This window comes from Mobula hypostoma, chromosome 13 (genome assembly GCF_963921235.1).
Source record: "Mobula hypostoma chromosome 13, sMobHyp1.1, whole genome shotgun sequence".
NCBI classification, from domain to species: Eukaryota; Metazoa; Chordata; class Chondrichthyes; order Myliobatiformes; family Myliobatidae; genus Mobula; species Mobula hypostoma.
In genome coordinates this window covers 14,189,552-14,206,538 of record NC_086109.1, presented here as the reverse complement: position 1 = coordinate 14,206,538, position 16,987 = coordinate 14,189,552, and the positions used below count along the sequence as shown (strand labels likewise).

The following is a 16,987-nucleotide window of genomic DNA, read 5'->3' as shown; positions in this document are numbered from 1 at the left end:
GGCACTCTACATTGGGAGAGGGAGAGATTAAAAATGTCAGTAAACACACCTGCCAGTTGTGCTGTGCACATCCTGAGTAAACAGCCTCGTGCAGTACCTTATCAGAGGCCTTCTGCAAATCCAAACAAGATCCACTGACTCTCCTTTGTCTATCCTGACTCAAAGAATTTCATCAGATTTATCAGACAAGATTTTGCCTTAAGGAAACCTTGGTGACTTTGGCCTATTCTCTCATGTACCTCCAAGTACCCAGAAATATTACCCTTAATAATAGACTCCAGCATCTTTCCCATCCCGAAGTCAGGCTAACTGGCTTATAATTTCCTTTCTTTTGTCACCCTCCCTTCATGAAGAGTGGAGTGACATTTGCAATTTTCCGGTCCTCCAGAACTGGAAACTGGAATTCCAGAAACTCGTGTTTCTAGAACGATCATTGCTGATGCATCCACAATCTCTTCATCTACCTCTTTCAGAGCCTTGGGGTGTCATCCATCTGATCCAGGTGACATAGTTGCCTTCAGATCTTTCAGCTTCCCAAGCACCTACTCCCTAGTAATACCAGTTGCACTTACTCCGGCCCCACCCCATCGATACTTGAATTTCTGCCATTCTGCTAGTGTCTTTCACAGTGAAGACTGGCACAAACTACCTATTAAGTTTATTTGCCATTTCTTTGTTTCCTATTACTACCTTTCCAGCAGTCCAATATCCACTCTCGCCCCTCTTTACTCTATATATCTGAAAAAACCTTTAGTAGCCTCTTTTATATTATTGGCTAGCTTGCCTTAATATTTCATCTTTTCTTTCTTTATGCTTTTTAGTTGCTTTCTGTTAGTTTTTAAAAGCTTCCCAATCCTCTACCTTCCCAATAATTTTTGCTATGTTATATCATAGAAACATAGAAATCTACAGCACATTATAGGCCCTTCAACCCACAGTGCTGTGCCGACCATGTAACCTACTCTAGAAACTGCCAAGAACTACCCCTACCACATAGCCCTCTATTTTCCTAAGGTCCATGTACCTATCTAAGTGTCTCTTAAAAGACCCTATTGTATCCATCTCTACCATCTTTGCTGGCAATGCATTCTATGTACTCACCACTCTCTGTGTGGGGAAAAACTTGCCTCTGACATCCCCCTTGTACCTAGTTCCAAGCACCTTAAAACTGTGCCCCCTCATATTAGCCATTTCAACCCTGGGGATAAAGCCTCTGGCTATCCACATCAATGCCTCAAAAAGTCCTCTTCTGCTTTTATACCATCTTTGACTTCAGACATGGAGCAAGCAAAATACAAGTGTGATTGTAACTGTTAATGACTACCCCTCTCGCAAGAAATGATCCACTGGAATTAGAAATGAAAGTGAAGGTTTCAGTGAAAAACTTGTATTCATAACTGTTTACCTGCTTTTCTATATAAAAGCTCATGGTTTGAATAGGGATTTTTATTACTTTTATAAAGAGTGAGGGGTGGGGGGAGGAGCAATTGTAGTTGCATACAGGAACAGTGTTTGTAATGCAGTGTGACTTTTGATGTCATACCAGGTACTTGGGAGCAGACCACCTTCAACAAACAATATTCTGTTTGATCTTCCTTTGCTTGCAAAAGCAAATAACAAAGATGAACTTTTCTCTCACGGGGTAGGTGGTGAGGGAACCGGGGGCAAAGATGGGAATGAGTCCTTATTAGAATAAAACCTGAAAAAGTGACCATGGAAGCCAATTCTTGATTCAAAGTGGGAGAAAATATGAAATCCACTTTACTTGGGTCATTTGCAAATAAAAAGAGCATGAAATAGAAATTTGAGAGTTATGAGGTTATAGTAGATGGCCAGAGTTAACTTGTAGGTAGGCTGTTATCCCAGTGGCTCAGAACTAAATGTTCTTGTTCTTTTTAGTTATCAGTTTTGGCTTCGTGCTTTTGACCATGGCTCAAATTGCAAAAGACACTTGAGCTTGTCTTGCTGGATGGCATTTCAGTAACACGATAATTAATAGTCCTGCATCAGTTCTTCACTTTTTGTAAAGGATTTCTTAATATCACCACACTCCAGGACTTCACCTCTCCACCATGGTCATTTAAGCAGGTTTTCTGATCTTCTCATTCAGAAATGGGTTTAATATCACCACCATATGTTGTGAAATTTGTTAACTTTTGCAACAGCAGTACAATACAATACATGATAATACAGTGAAAGAATCTCAATTACAGTAAGTGTATATATTAAATAATTAAATATAGTGCAAATGAAAAGTAGTGAGGTGGTGTTCACGGGTTCAATGTCCATTTGGACATCAGATGGGAGAGGGGAAGAAGCTGTTCCTGAATCGTTGAGTGTGTGCCTTTAGGCTCTGTACCTCCTTCCTGATGGTAGCAATGAGAAGAGGGCATAGGTGGTGGAGGTCCTTAGTGATGGACACTCTCTCTGAGACACTGCTCTTTGCAGATGACCTGGATGCTATGGTGGCTAGTGCCCATGGTGGAGCTGTAACTCAGTAACTCATTTGTGCCTGAGGGACCTTTGCTTTCTGTAAGTTGGCTACTGGCTTTTCCTGTTTCAGAACATTTGGCATGTCCTATGGATAGGAATGCAAGGTATTTTACTTACTGACTTTTAGCCCATTTACGGCCACCTGACCTATGAGATGGGTTATCTGAACTGTCTTCTTATCTGCCTGACCTAGTACAGGAAGCTATTCCAGTTATTACTAACCATAAGTGAGGAGAAATCTATCTTGTAAGTGCATTGTTGCTTTTTGATATCAAAGTAGAGTCTGGTCCATGCCCCAAATCTTCTGCTTAGTCCCAGCTACCTGCACCTGGACCATATCCCTCCAAACCCCTCTCATTCAGGTACTTATCATGTTACGGTTGAACCCGCATCTGCCAATTGGTGGCTCATTCCACACTCGCACCATGCTCTGAGTGAAGAAGATCTCCCTCAGATTCCCATAAATAAGCTTTGGTTATTACAATAACACAAGTAATACAAAAAACAAAGTCCATTTCAGTGCAAAATGAAAATAGTGTTGCTAAGCTGTAGTGATTAATGTCTCTTCCCCCCCCCCACCCCCCCACTCCACCACGCCATGTGACTCCCTTGTCCACACGTCCCTCCCTACTAATCTCCCTCCTGGTACTTATCCTTGTGAGCGGAACAAGTGCCACAACTGTCCCTACAGCTCCCTTACTACCATTCAGGGTCCCAAATAGTCCTTCCAAGGGAGATGGTGCTTTAGCTGTGAGTCTTTTGGGGTCATCTAGTGTATCCAGTACTCCTGTATATCAGTGAGACCCAATGTAGATTGGGAGACTGCTTCGCCGAGCACCTACGCTCCATCTGCCAGAAAAAGTGGGATCTCCTGCAGTCCATACATTTCAATTCTACTTCCCATTACCATTCCTTCATGTCAATCCATGGCCTCCTCTATTGTAGTGATAAGGCCACACTTGGGTTGGAGGAGCAACACCTTGTATTCTGTCTGGGTAGACCCCAGCCTGATGGCTTGAACATCAATTTCTCGAATTTCTGATAATTTCTCCCCCCCCCCCACCCCCCCCAACCCACCATTGCTCATTCCTGTTTCCCTCTCACCTTAACTCCCTTATCTGCCCATCACATCCTTCTGGTGCATGCTGTTCCCTCCCTTTTTTCCATGGTTTGCTACCCTTGTCTCAGATTTCCCATCTCCTCCAGCCTTTATCTCTTTCACCAACCAACCTCCCGGCTCTTTCTTCACCCATCACCTACCACCTTGTACTGCTTCCTCTCCTCCCCCACCACCTTATCCTGACTTCTCATCCATTTTTTAACCTGTCCTGATGAAGGGTCTCTGCCTGAAACGTCAGTTGTTTACTCTTTTCCATAGATGCTACCTGACCTGCTGAGTTCCTCTGGCATGTGTGTTTTGCTTTGGATTTGCAACATCTGCAGATTTCCTCACAATTGGAAAAAGTGGTTTTAGATCCTATTTTTTATGAAGCTCTAGCCTCTGGAAAATTACTTTTGTGCCTCATGATCATATTCAGCTAATACTCAGTTAATCTCAGAAACTGTGTATTCTAATTCAGTAATAGAACAAAATGATTTACCTCTTAATGTTGGAATTCAGTATAGATATGCTCTGGGGAGGAAAGGATAAGTATGTTTACTTGCTTTGTTGGGGAGTGTGAGACTCTGCAGTTTAATAATTTGTCTGACCCAGTGCCTGCAATACAACATCAACTACAGGTCATTTTAACAAAAATGAACTTTGGGAGTGAAGTGCATTGGTACATCACAAGTATTAAATACAAGTCTGTGGTCCTCTGGATCAGTAACCTTCAAGGGGTAAATTATTGCATTCATGAGGGGGAAATGGGACTGCTGGCTAAGCTGTACTCCACAGCCTGCTCCTGCATAGTTTGTATTCTAGATTATTGAATCTCCTCAACGTGTTGCTGTTTTCCATTTTATCCACTCTTCATCCTTTTGATGTGCCTTTCCCTGAGTGAGGAGCGCAATCATTATCCACTTTGTTGCTTTTACAGAGATGGATCCCATCATTATCATGTGTATGTGGATGCATTGGTGCTTATAGTTTAAATTTCCATTTTGGAATTTGGGGGTTCTTTATTCATTCTGTTTAAAACTCTTTGGATGTACCTGGCTTTTGAAATGAATTGTTTGGGCACAAGTTTAGCCAACAAAATGATTTGACTGCAGTATGTAATGGAAGTGTATTTATTCAGTTCTTGATCGGTCTTGGGAATCTTCTTTCCATGAGAGTGATTTTGTACGTGGGTGTCCTTCACCTCTTCCATCTGTGGCCCTGGCACCAACGTCTGCTGAAGTCTTGTTAAGTTCAAGTTTATTGCATGTATACAACCAAATGAAACAATGATCCTCTGGACCACTGTATCCACAACGCGCATATCACACACAGGACATAAACCAAAATGTTACAGTAAATACGTTAATAATAAAAATACATGTAGTGTGCTGCATAAGTAAACAGTTTACAATACAGTAAATAGCTCTCTATCCTAGTGATGAGACTGCAGTGGTGAGATTAGACTCACAGCCTGGGGGAAGAAGCTGTTACCCTGTCTGGCAGTTTAGTTCTGATGCTTCTGTACCTCATGGTAGGTCACAGAGACTTTGGGGTGGGTGGTAGGGATCCTCAACAATTCTTTGGGCCCTTCGTTTGCAATGCTCACAGTAAATGTGACAAATGGGTAGGAGGGAGATCCTGATGATACTCTTGGGTGTTTTGTTTTGTTTAAAACCATCTTCTAAGGTTTTGTGGTCCGTGGCCTTCCAGCGTCCATATCACACGATGATGCGACCAGACAGGACACTCTTGATGGTGCTCCTATCAAAAATTAATAGGGGCAGGGAACCTCATGTGCCTTGATCTCCTTGACGATGACTATTTGCTACTGTTCATTGTTGACTCATGAGGAAGTGTTATGGGTCCTGGGTAGACCGTCTGTTGGAACTTTGCACTTTTCACTCTGACCCTCTCTCACTGTCATGACATTGTGATGAGTTTCCATGCTCGCTTCCATAACGAAGAAACTTGGAATTCATATAAACATAATTAAAGAATGCATGCTGTTTAGAGATTTTTGCATCTGATTTTTCTGGTAACATTATGTCTCTACTTCCAGCATTCTTCCATGATTCTACTGGTTCCTAAGTCATTTTTCTTATTCCATAGCCTAATTCATTGTTCAGAGCTGTTTCCATATCAAACAGGGCAGCTGCCCAAAGAACTTACATTATAGTCTGACATGTGCTTTGAACAAATAAAATTCCACTGAGCATCATCATCATCATCATCATCATGTGAAGAATGACGTGGGTGATATACTGAGAATACCAATTTAGAAATGTCAGGGCTGATCATTGACCTGGGGCAAAATACTGACAGGAATCCTAGAGACTTTCGAAGAGGGCCAAAGCTGTGGCCAGATACAGTGAACCAAGCCACTATTGTGATTGTTGTTGAATTCTCTTGTTCTGAGCTGGAATGGGTCAGTTTCTGGCAGGCAACCTGATCAGATTTGGGGACACAGAGGGTGATTTGTTAACTAAGTCAGTTTTGCTTGTGAATAACACAGGATATGTGTGCCTTTCTGTACATGTGATGTCATTTGACACCAGAGTTTGTGAAGATACAATATTTCTAATGTTTTTGTTGTGAAAGTGTTAAATCCCAATGAAATCTCACTGGATGGGCTTTACTGTTGTACAACAGTAAATAAGTCTGTTGAAATAGTGAAAATAGCTGAATGGCAGTCTGTTGGCAGTATACCATTGTACAGGTCCACAATCCCTTATGCGAAATCTTTGGGGCCAGTTGCATTTTGGAATTCAGAATTTTTTTGATTTCAGAAAATGGATAATTATATTGATAGTTAACCTGTCTCAGTGCGGGTGGACTTTGGGACCGGGGGAGCTCTGGATCTATGCACATCCTCCCGTGTACTTTAAATCATCTCTAGATTACTTATAATACCTAATACAATGTAAATACTATGTAAATAGTTTTACTGTATTGTTTAGGGAATAATGACAAGAAAATAAGTCTGTACATGCTCAAACAACGAGTGCTGGAGAGAGAACTTTCGGATTTTCCCGATCTGCGCTCCTTTACAAATACTATTACAGTTTATTTATAGAGTAATATACTGATAAATAAAATAGTGGGATAATTATAGGCCATAAATACACTAGTACGTTTTATTTCCAACAAAAACATTCAATAAAACAAATATACAGTTTCAAACGAACCGAATCAAACACATGGTAAATGACTTATTGGAATGAATGTAGAACGTAAATACTCTAGGACATATACAGGTTCAAACTAAGCTAAGTATGTACAGGTACTTCTAGTTAAGTTGCATTACGTCTGGCAAACAAAGCTAAATACTCTACAGGTACCTGATGGGCCAGGAACAGGATTCTCAAGTTATGAGGCAGCACTATGACAGACAGCATTTTTGAAGACTTCAAGTGTCATCTGTCTCATTAACATAGGTTTATGTCTAAGGAATCTCTCTTTAACTGAGTAAACTGCCATAATCTCTTGCTCACTGATAAATGCACGTTGTTCAAGGCCAGCAATTAACTGATCACACATTTTCACCATATCGTCTATGGGGATTTTTTCAACCTGTGTTCACTATGTCATCATCATCACTACTATCTTCATGCTTATCTGTATTTAACACCATTTCAGCAATTTCCCCATTACTCAAGGAGTGCACAACAGGTGCATCATTTTCAATGTTCAGCATTTCTTCGATGTCAGCTTCCTGTAACTTATTTGCACTTTCATTCAATAACATTTTGGCGTAAGTTACGAAGTTTGATATCATCATCTTCTCATTAGTGGCATAAAATCCTTCAAAGTCTTGATCTGTAGGTTCATTTACACCAAACATCGTTGTAGGCCAAAGTCTGTGCCAAGCATTTGTTAATGTTAATTTATCAACATCATTCTAAGCATTAGCAACTGCGTAAATGACATCCTTAACATTGAACTCTTTCAGGAAGTCTTGGATTCCTACTCCTCTGACTGCAGAAAGCATACAATTCAAAAAAAAAAGACTTCATACTTGCTCTTCATGGAGCATAAAATTCCTTGGTCACAAGGCTGTAATATAGATGTCACATTAGGGGGCAAGTAAATTGTGAAAACATTACTTTTCACAAGAGGTTCAGCGGGGGCGGGGGGGTGTGCAGAACAGTTGTCCAGAAACAGTAAAATTTTAGTTTACATAATCACAGGTAAATTGTGAACACCTTTCAGACATCTTGGATGTTGGCTTTTTCCAATCACTGCCAGCTTCACCTTGTGAGTGCCTGCTGCATTGGCACACCCAAGAATAGTTAACCTGTCCTTAGTATCTTTAAAACCTGTTGGTGCTCTCTCATCAGCCATTGTTAATGTTTTTCTTGGAATGTAGCGCCAGTACAAAGCTGATTCATCAGCATTGTAAATTTGTTCAGGGCTAAGGTTTTCATCGGATATTATCTTGGCAAATTCGTCAATGTAAATTTCAGCTGCTTCATGATCAGCAGAAGCTTTTTCACCACAGATTTTCAGATAGTTTACACCATGACACTTCTTAAATTTCTGCAGCCAACCCTCTGAATATTGACACTCACCTTCAGTGTTCAGTTTTTCATGGTATATTCTAGCTTGTTTCATGATCAACATGCCATTCAGTGGCATACATTTACTACTTGGTTGTCTAGTCCACTCAACCAACACGGTCAAGATCTTCATTTTTTGCCCTATGCAGTGTTTTCCTATTCTTCATTAGTTTATGGTCATCACTGTCACTATAAAACTTCAGTAACTTGTCTTTCTGTTTCTTTAAATCATATACAGTGGTTGTTCTGACACCATATTCTTCAGTAAGATGCCGCACAGACACACCACGATCAAGCTTCTGCAATAACTCCACTTTCTGCATTATTGATAATGATAGATGCTTCCTTCTCTTTTTCTCATTGTTTCCCATAGGGGTATCTGCAGCTTTTTTGACATTTTCACAGTGAAATTAAACACAAAGCCAACAGTGAACATAATCAGTGAACAGCAAATGCACGTGTGACCAGTACAAGCGCTGAGCCACAACTGACGTCGGGCGGCCTCTGTTAGTGCTGCCACATCACACCTGAGTGACATCAGCTGTTGGTGTGCCAAACAGGCCTTGTTACGACACGCTGCACACTCCACGAAAAGAACTTCGGTTTTCGGAGCTCTTTGGATTTCAGAATTTCGGATAAGGGATTGTGGACCTGTACTTGCTGTATCTTCTCTGAAGATTGTCACCTTGTAATGGAGAGGCTTGTGGATTCCTGAGATCCCAAGACCGCTGGTGTCTGGATATTAGCTAAAGTAGGGTCACCCATAGCGGTAAGGTCGAAGGGGAGGTTGTTTTCAAAGAGCGATCAAACTACGATTTCAGTGGTGGAGCTGGCGGAAGATGATGATGCGTTGCAAAGGCACTGAAGGTGGAGGGGGGCTGCAGCGGTGAAGTTGTCTTGCACTCTATGCCCAGTGGGCCTGAGCCCAGGACTGTGTGGTAGCTGCCTGTGCATCAGCCTCCGTGCATTAAAGTCACACGCAGGCATGCTGCATCAAGGGAATAACTCAATGGGAGAATGCCATATTTAATTTGCAGTCGACAACTACTGCTTGCTGTATAATACTGTTAGTGTGTCTTCCCACTCGTACTGTATTTGATCAGATGGCTGCAGCACCCTCACACACTGTCAACTTTGTGCTGCCTCTGGGGTGGGGGTGTGTGTGTGTTCGTTGTTAAGTAAATAATTTCTCCACTGAACTGACACGTACTGTAATCAGTTTGCTCAGTTTTGTTTGTGTAAGCCTGATGCTTTGTAACCTGTTCATTTATCAGATTTTTTTCCCTGACTGAATGGGCGCATGATAGCAGAGTTTTATAATGGGATGTGAGGTTGACCGTGAAGCACCTTGCAACCCCTCCCCACCACCTCATCTCTACTATAGCCCCTAACTTTAAACAGATTCATATTACACTTGATTTTTGACTCTCTGTGCAGTCCCCACAGGAGATGATTCAGTTTACTTGGTCAGATATGAACAGCTATTGAGTGATCTTTTAAAGATTAGCTACTAGCAGTCAAAATCCAAACTAGTTAAAGCCTAATGACATTAGTCATGCTGATGTTTTTGGTCTAGGTTGCTAAGTAACAATGCATGCAATTATTGGTTGAAGCCATAGCTATTGGAATGTGGAATTTGCTTTGGAGTGTAGGTCATTTTCAGTAATTATTACTCCTACTTTTGAGAGGTATTTGTGCATCTCCATTCTACTCCTGTACTGTGTACATTTTTAATTGGGGCTGCACCTAACAAAGGACAGAAAAAGTAGGCCTAGGGAAAGACTAAAACTGAGCCACTGCACTTCAAGAATAGCCAGCCTCTGGTGTAATGACTTTGAGGGGACTGGTTCCGGGTTTGAATCCAGCCAGCTCCTTGCACGTTTTCAATCTGTGCTGAGTCGAGAATCAAGTTAGCAACTCAGCCTCATTTTAAAAAAAAAACAGACAAAGCTAAAGAAGTGGCAAGGTTTCAGGCTGATGCACCGCAAGGCGCAGAAGGGAACAACAGCAGTTTTAGGAAACTAAAGCTGATGGCTAGAAAACTTGTGAAATGATTGGCACTAATTATGATTGATAAAGTACATCAGATCTTGCATTTCATTCCCAGCTTTTGTACACCAGATAGGTCAACTTTACAGTTAATTCTGATGAAGATTCTGGAGAAGTGTGGATGGATTTACTAGAATGATTAGGAATTGAATTGACTCTATTTCTTGCATCCTTCACATAAATGAGTAAAAATCTTTGTTATGTCTCCATCTAAATGTGCAATTTATAGTATATGCTTATTTATCACTCTTCCTAAGAAAGCTGAAGCAATAGAGAATGTGAATTACATAGGACCATACGTTTAATGAGTCATATCACCAAGATACTTCAAAGAATTTTGATGACAAGCTAAAGGTAAGATACAAGCTGAAATAGGCAAAGAACAATGTGGTTTTGTGAAAAGACAAAGGTACAAAAAACGCAATATTGATGTTAAGGATACTATCAGAATAAGCTATTCAAATGCAAAAAGATTCGTTTGTTTTATTGACTACACAAAAGCATTTGATAAAGTGAAGCACAATAAGTTATTTGAAATATTACAGAAAACTCGATCTAGATTTGAAAGACCTCTCCCTAATCGGAAATCTGTACCGGGAGCAAACTGCCGCTGTAAGAATAAATGGAGAAGTGAGTCAGTTTACGAAAATCGAGAAGTGTTAGATAAGGGTGTGTTTTCTCCCCTGATTTATTTAATGTGTACAGTGAAACAATATTACAAAAAAATAAGAGACATCTTGGAAATCAAAGTTGGTGGTGAAAACATCAATAATTTCAGATATGCAGATGACACTGTGTTAATTACAAGTACGGAGGAAGAACTACAAAACTTAATTGATATAATTGTTGAAGAAAGTGCAAAAATGGGTTTATCTATCAATTGCAAAAAGACAATGTCTGGTGATATCCAAAAAGAAGGAGAATCCTATCTGCAGGCTGAGAATAAACGGGAAAGACATAAAACAAGTACAGAACTTTTGCTACTTAGGAAGCTGGGTGACATCAGATGGCAGGTGCGACTTAGACATCAAAAGAAGAATAGGGATGGCAAAAGACACCTTTACAAGAATGAAGAGTATACTGACCAATACGAAACTAGGCATGACAACCCGCCTCAGAGTACTGAAATGTTACATTTATCCAGTTGTGTTATATGGCTCAGAATGTTGGACAATATCTAGTAACATGAGGAAATGAATTGTAGCAGCAGAGATGTGGTTTTTGAGGAGGATGCAAAGAATGTCATGGAGTAAACGAATATAATAATGTCATGAACAGAGCAAACGCAAGAAGAGATGTATGAGATCATGAAAAGGTAACGTAACTTCATTGGACATGTGATTAGAAAAGAGGAGTTAGAATGCACGGTAATTATGGGGAAGATTGAAGGGAAGAAAGCAAGAGGAAGACAAATGATAATGGAGGCAGCAGCCAGAGAATTGGAAATGACTACCAATGAATTGATCCACTTGACCCGAAACAGGAGTGTGTGGGCCATGGTAGTCAAAGCTCAAACTGGGCATGGCACCTGATGATGATGATGATGATAGTATATACAACAGGACAGTCAATATAACATAGAAATACAGTTGCGTCAGCATGAATTAATCAGTCTGATGGCCTGGTGAAAGAAGCTGTCCCGGAGCCTGTTGGTCCTGGCTTTTATGCTGCGGTACCGTTTCCTGGATGGTAGCAGCTAGAACAGTTGGTAGTTTGGGTGACTCAGGTCCCCAATGATCCGTCGGGCCCTTTTTATACACCTGTCTTTGTAAGTGTCCTGAATAGTGGGAATAGTCTGCACCACTCTCTGCAGAGTCCTGCGATTGAGGGAAGTACAGTTCCCATATCAGGTAGTGATACAGCCAGTCAGGATGCTCTCAATTGTGCCCCTGTAGAAAGTTCTTAAGAATTCCAAATGCAAACCTAGACTGGAGAAGCTGCCTAGTTCTTTGCTTCAGGAAAAGGATGAGAGGAGATATAATTGACATGCACAAAATCATGATGGATTTGTATAGAATAAATTCGTGGATTAGAAGACAATGCAAAGTGAGGCAGGGAGAAAGAATCTGGAACTTGTTACCTATACAAGTATCAAAACTAAAAGCCAGTCAGCTTCCAAAGGGGAATCGAGTAGATAGATCCTTGAGAGAATAACTGGTTACGTGTTTGGGAATGGAGTCGACTGAATTGTTACATAAAGATTTGGCCTAATCTAATAGGATTGAAAACTGCTTTTCAATCTGCTTTGGCTCAAATGACCCATTGCAATTTGGGAGATTTATAATGTTTTCAGTTAACACACTTTGATTTTGCAACATGTTAATATTGCATTATTGACATTACTTCAATGCCAGCATAGGCTTTACTTTTCAAAAGTATAACGCTGTGTACTCTCTCCTATCTCTAAGTCATCTTTACTTTGTTGCTCCTGAAAATCTTATTCTGCTCCAACCACCCTTTATCTTTTATACAATACACTCAGTGACCACTTTATTAGGTACATCTGCCAGTTAATGCAAATATCATATCAGCCAATCATATGGCAACAATTCAATGCATAAAAGCATGCAGAAATGGTCAAGGGGTTCAGTTGTTCAGACCAAACATCAGAATGCAGAAGAAATGTGATCTAAATAACTTTGACTGTGGAATGATTGTTGGTGCCAGATAGGGTGGTTTGAGTATCTCAAAAACTGATGATCTCCTGGGATTTTCACACTCAACACAAGAAGCTGTAAAAAACATCTAGTGAATGACAGTTTTGTGGGTGAAAATGCCTTGTTAATGAGTGAGATCAAAGGAGAATGGCCAGCCTGGTTTAAACTAACAGGAAGGTAACAGTAACTCAAATAACCGCACGTGACAACAGTGATGTGCAGAAGAACATTCAACGCTCAACATGTCGCACCTTGAAATAGGTGGGCTACAGCAGCCGAGGACCACACCGGGTGCACTCCTTTGCCTAAGAGTATACCTTAAGCAGATTGTTTTTGTTTTTTGATCTTTCCCCATTGGAGCAACAGAGGACTTTACAAAATCTGAACCCTCAATTTATTTGAGATCACTGTCGTCCAATGGGTTTAATCGCAAGTCTGTAGAAAATTTGAACTTCCATCATTGATATGACCAGTCTGATTCTTCATGCATTTTCAGAAATTAAAAGGACATTTAATCCTCCAGCTTGTTGTTTAGCGGACCTGCAGAAATGCCAATTTAAAGCAGAGCCCTGTAATAATAATCAGGCAAGGCAAAGGGTGGAGTTGGATAACCAAAAATATCAGTGGATGTTGGAAAGGGCAGAAGCTTAAGTCCAGTCCTGTGATGAAGTGACTGATTTATAAAGAGGTCCTCACATGCGTAGTCTGTTATTAGGTAAGCAATGCTCCATTAAGGATTGTGCTTCCGAGTTTGTATATTGTACTCATGCTCCTTGGTGGGTGTTTTTATTAGCTTTGACAGTTGCTGCAAAGGGCTGTAGTTAGCTAGATCCATTATGGGCACAGTCCTCCCCACCATTGAGGACATCCTTAAAAGGAAGTGCCTCAGGAAGGTGATATCATTAGGGACCCTTTCCATCCAGGACTTGCCACTTTCTTATTGCCACCATCAGGGAAGATGTACAAAAGGCTGAAAACCCACATTCAACATTCAAGGGTGCTCTTCTTCCTCTCCATTGGATTTCTGAATGATCTAGGAACATTACCTTGTTCCTCTTTTTGCACTTTATTGATTGGTTGTAACTTGTAGTAATTTTTACACTTTGCATTGTATTACTGCCACAAAACAAATTTCATGACATAAGCAGACATCATAAAAAGATTTAAAAAGAAAGAAAGCAGACATCTCATTTTGCTTCATATAACAAAAGAAATGCTGTTACTGGGAAAGAGGTTTGGGAAATTCTGTGGTTTGGTATTCAATATTTTATTTCTCAACATATACCACCATATCACATTATCTGGTTATGATCACATTGCTGCTCATGCAACCTTGTTTGTGTAAAGTAGCTTCATACAAGAGTGACTTTGGAAATTACCCACTGGCTATGAATTTCTTTGGGATCCTGTTTTTAAAAAAAAAAAATATACCATGGAAATCCATTTGCAGACCCCTACAGTCTGGCTTGTTGACCATCCTGAATCTAATTACTGTCTGAATTCAGTCTAAGGCCATACGATATGGAATTCTTCCCTATGCCTCTGCACATTTCTTCCCTTTCATATTTGTGCACTCTAAACTTAGAAGTTGTTCAAGTCCCTTAACATCAGCGTGTACTTCTTTCGACTTTTGTTTAAAGCAGGGGTTCTCAACCTTTTTAATGTCATGGAGCCCGACTATTAACTGAGGAGTCTGGGTCCCATGTTGAGAACCCCTGGTTTAAAGTGCCTTGGAACAGTTTGCTTTGTTAAAATGTGCCACATAAATAACATTTGATGCATGCTGCATTGTTAAGATTCAAATTGTCAAATTCTAAGCTCTTGTCAAAACCAATCTCTCAGTTAGTTTTCCTTGAGTCTCTTACCTTTTCCACCTATCACCTCCAGCTTCTTTATTCTTCCCCCCCCCCCACCCACCTACTTTCCTCATCACCTGGTTTCACCCTATCACTTGCCAGCTTGTACTCCCTTCCTTCCATTCTGCCCCATTTACAGCCCTGATGAAGGGTCTTGGCCTGAAACATCGACTGTTTATTTATCTTCATAGATGCTTCCTCACCTGTGATCCTCCAGCATTACATGTTTGTTGCTCTGGATTTTAAGCATCTGCAGAATCTCTTGTGTTTATGAAATCCTGTAGAGGGATTGTTTGTTGTCTTGATGTGGAAACCAGAGATTTAGACAATGTTTGTTCTGAAGTGTGGCTGCATATTTTGGTCCGATAATTTTCTGTAATATCCTGGTTGATTATTTTCATCCTGACTATTTTAATCTGCTTTCAGGAAGGGTCAGCATATGCTTTGTTAAAGCAGCAGAGGCAAGCCATAGGATATTAGATGATGCAGCACATAAAAGTTGCTGGTGAACACAGCAGGCCAGGCAGCATCTCTAGGAAGAGGTACAGTCGACGTTTCGGGCCGAGACCCTTCATCAGGACTAAATGAAAGAAGAGATAGTAAGAGATTTGAAAGGGGGAGTGGGAGATCTGAAATGATAGGAGAAGACAGGAGGGGGAAGGGATGGAGCTAAGAGCTGGAAAGTTGATTGGCGAAAGGGATACGAGAGGTTCATGTGACAGCCGAGAGGCCTAAGGAGAAAGAATGGGGGGGGGGGGGAAGCCCAGAGGATGGGCAAGGAGTATGGTGAGAGGGACAGAGGGAGAAAAAGGAGAGAGAGAGAGAAAAAGAAATTAATAGTAATAAAAGATAAATAAATAACAGATGGAGTACGAAGGGGAGGTGGGGAAGTTAGAAAAGTCAGTGTTCATGCTGTCAGGTTGGAGGCTACCCAGACGGAATATAAGGTGTTGTTCCTCCAACCTGAGTGTGGCTTCATCTTTACAGTAGAGGAGGCCGTGGATAGACATGTCAGAATGGTAATGGGATGTGGAATTAAAATGTGTGGCCACCGGGAGATCCTGCTTTCTCTGGCGGACAGAGCGTAGGTGTTCCGCAAAACGATCTTCCAGTCTGTGTCGGGTCTCGCCAATATATAGAAGGCCACATCGGGAGCACCGGACGCAGTAAATCACCCCAGCCGACTCACAGGTGAAGTGTCGCCTCACCTGGAAGGACTGTCTGGGGCCCTGTGAGGGAGGAAGTGCAAGGGCATGTGTAGCACTTGTTCCGCTTAGAAAGATAAGTGCTGGGAGGGAGATCAGTGGGAAGGGATGGTGGGGGGACGAATGGACAAGGGAGTCGCGTAGGGAGCGATCCCTGCGGAAAGCAGAGGTGGAGGAGGGAAAGATGTGCTTAGTGGTGGGATCCCGTTGGAGGTGGCGGAAGTTACGGAGAATAATATGTTGGACCCGGAGGCTGGTGGGGTGGTAGGTGAGGACAAGAGGAACCCTATTCCTAGTGGAGTGGCGGGAGGATGGGGTGAGAACAGATGTGCGTGAAATGGGAGAGATGCATTTGAGAGCAGAGCCCTTTCTTTCTTGCTAGGCCTTCCGGCCGTCACATGATCCTCTCGTATCCCTTTCGCCAATCAACTTTCCAGCTCTTAGCTCCATCCCTTCCCCCTCCTGTCTTCTCCTATCATTTTGGATCTCCCCTTCCCCCTCCCACTTTAAAATCTCTTACTATCTCTTCTTTCAGTTAGTCCTGACGAAAGTTCTCAGCCCGAAACGTCGATTGTACCTCCTCCTATAGATGCTGCCTGGCCTGCTGCATTCACCAACAATTTTTGTGTGTTGCTTGAAATTCCAACGTCTGAAGATTTCCTCGTGTTTGGATGTTAGGCAATGTAGTCTTTTGCAAGAAGCTTTTATCTTTCCTATTGCAAATATGCTTATATTAGTGATTTAATAAACTTCTATTCATGTTTGACTTCGAGCAAGTTAAATTAGTTAGAAATTCTAAAGAAATTTATGTGTACCTGCTCTACCTGATTCTTCTCCACGTTAAGGTTGTGGTGATTCCTGCCAGGATAACATTCCATAAATGGTAGTTGTATACACCTATGTGTCCATTGGATCATGAGACCATAAAACTTGGGAGTAGAATTGGGCCATTCGGCCCATCAAGTCTGCTCCACCCTTCCATCATGGCTGATTTATTTTCCATCTCGACTCCATTCTCCTGCCTTCTCCCTGTAACCTTTGACATCCTGGTTAATCAAGAACCTATCAA

General features: G+C 41.3%; 1 protein-coding gene across 2 annotated transcripts in view; it reads left to right on the top strand.

The window, feature by feature from the left end:
• etnk2 (ethanolamine kinase 2) overlaps positions 1-16,987 on the top strand; it is an 84,279-nt gene that overhangs the window by 43,548 nt on the left and 23,744 nt on the right. The window lies entirely within an intron of this gene.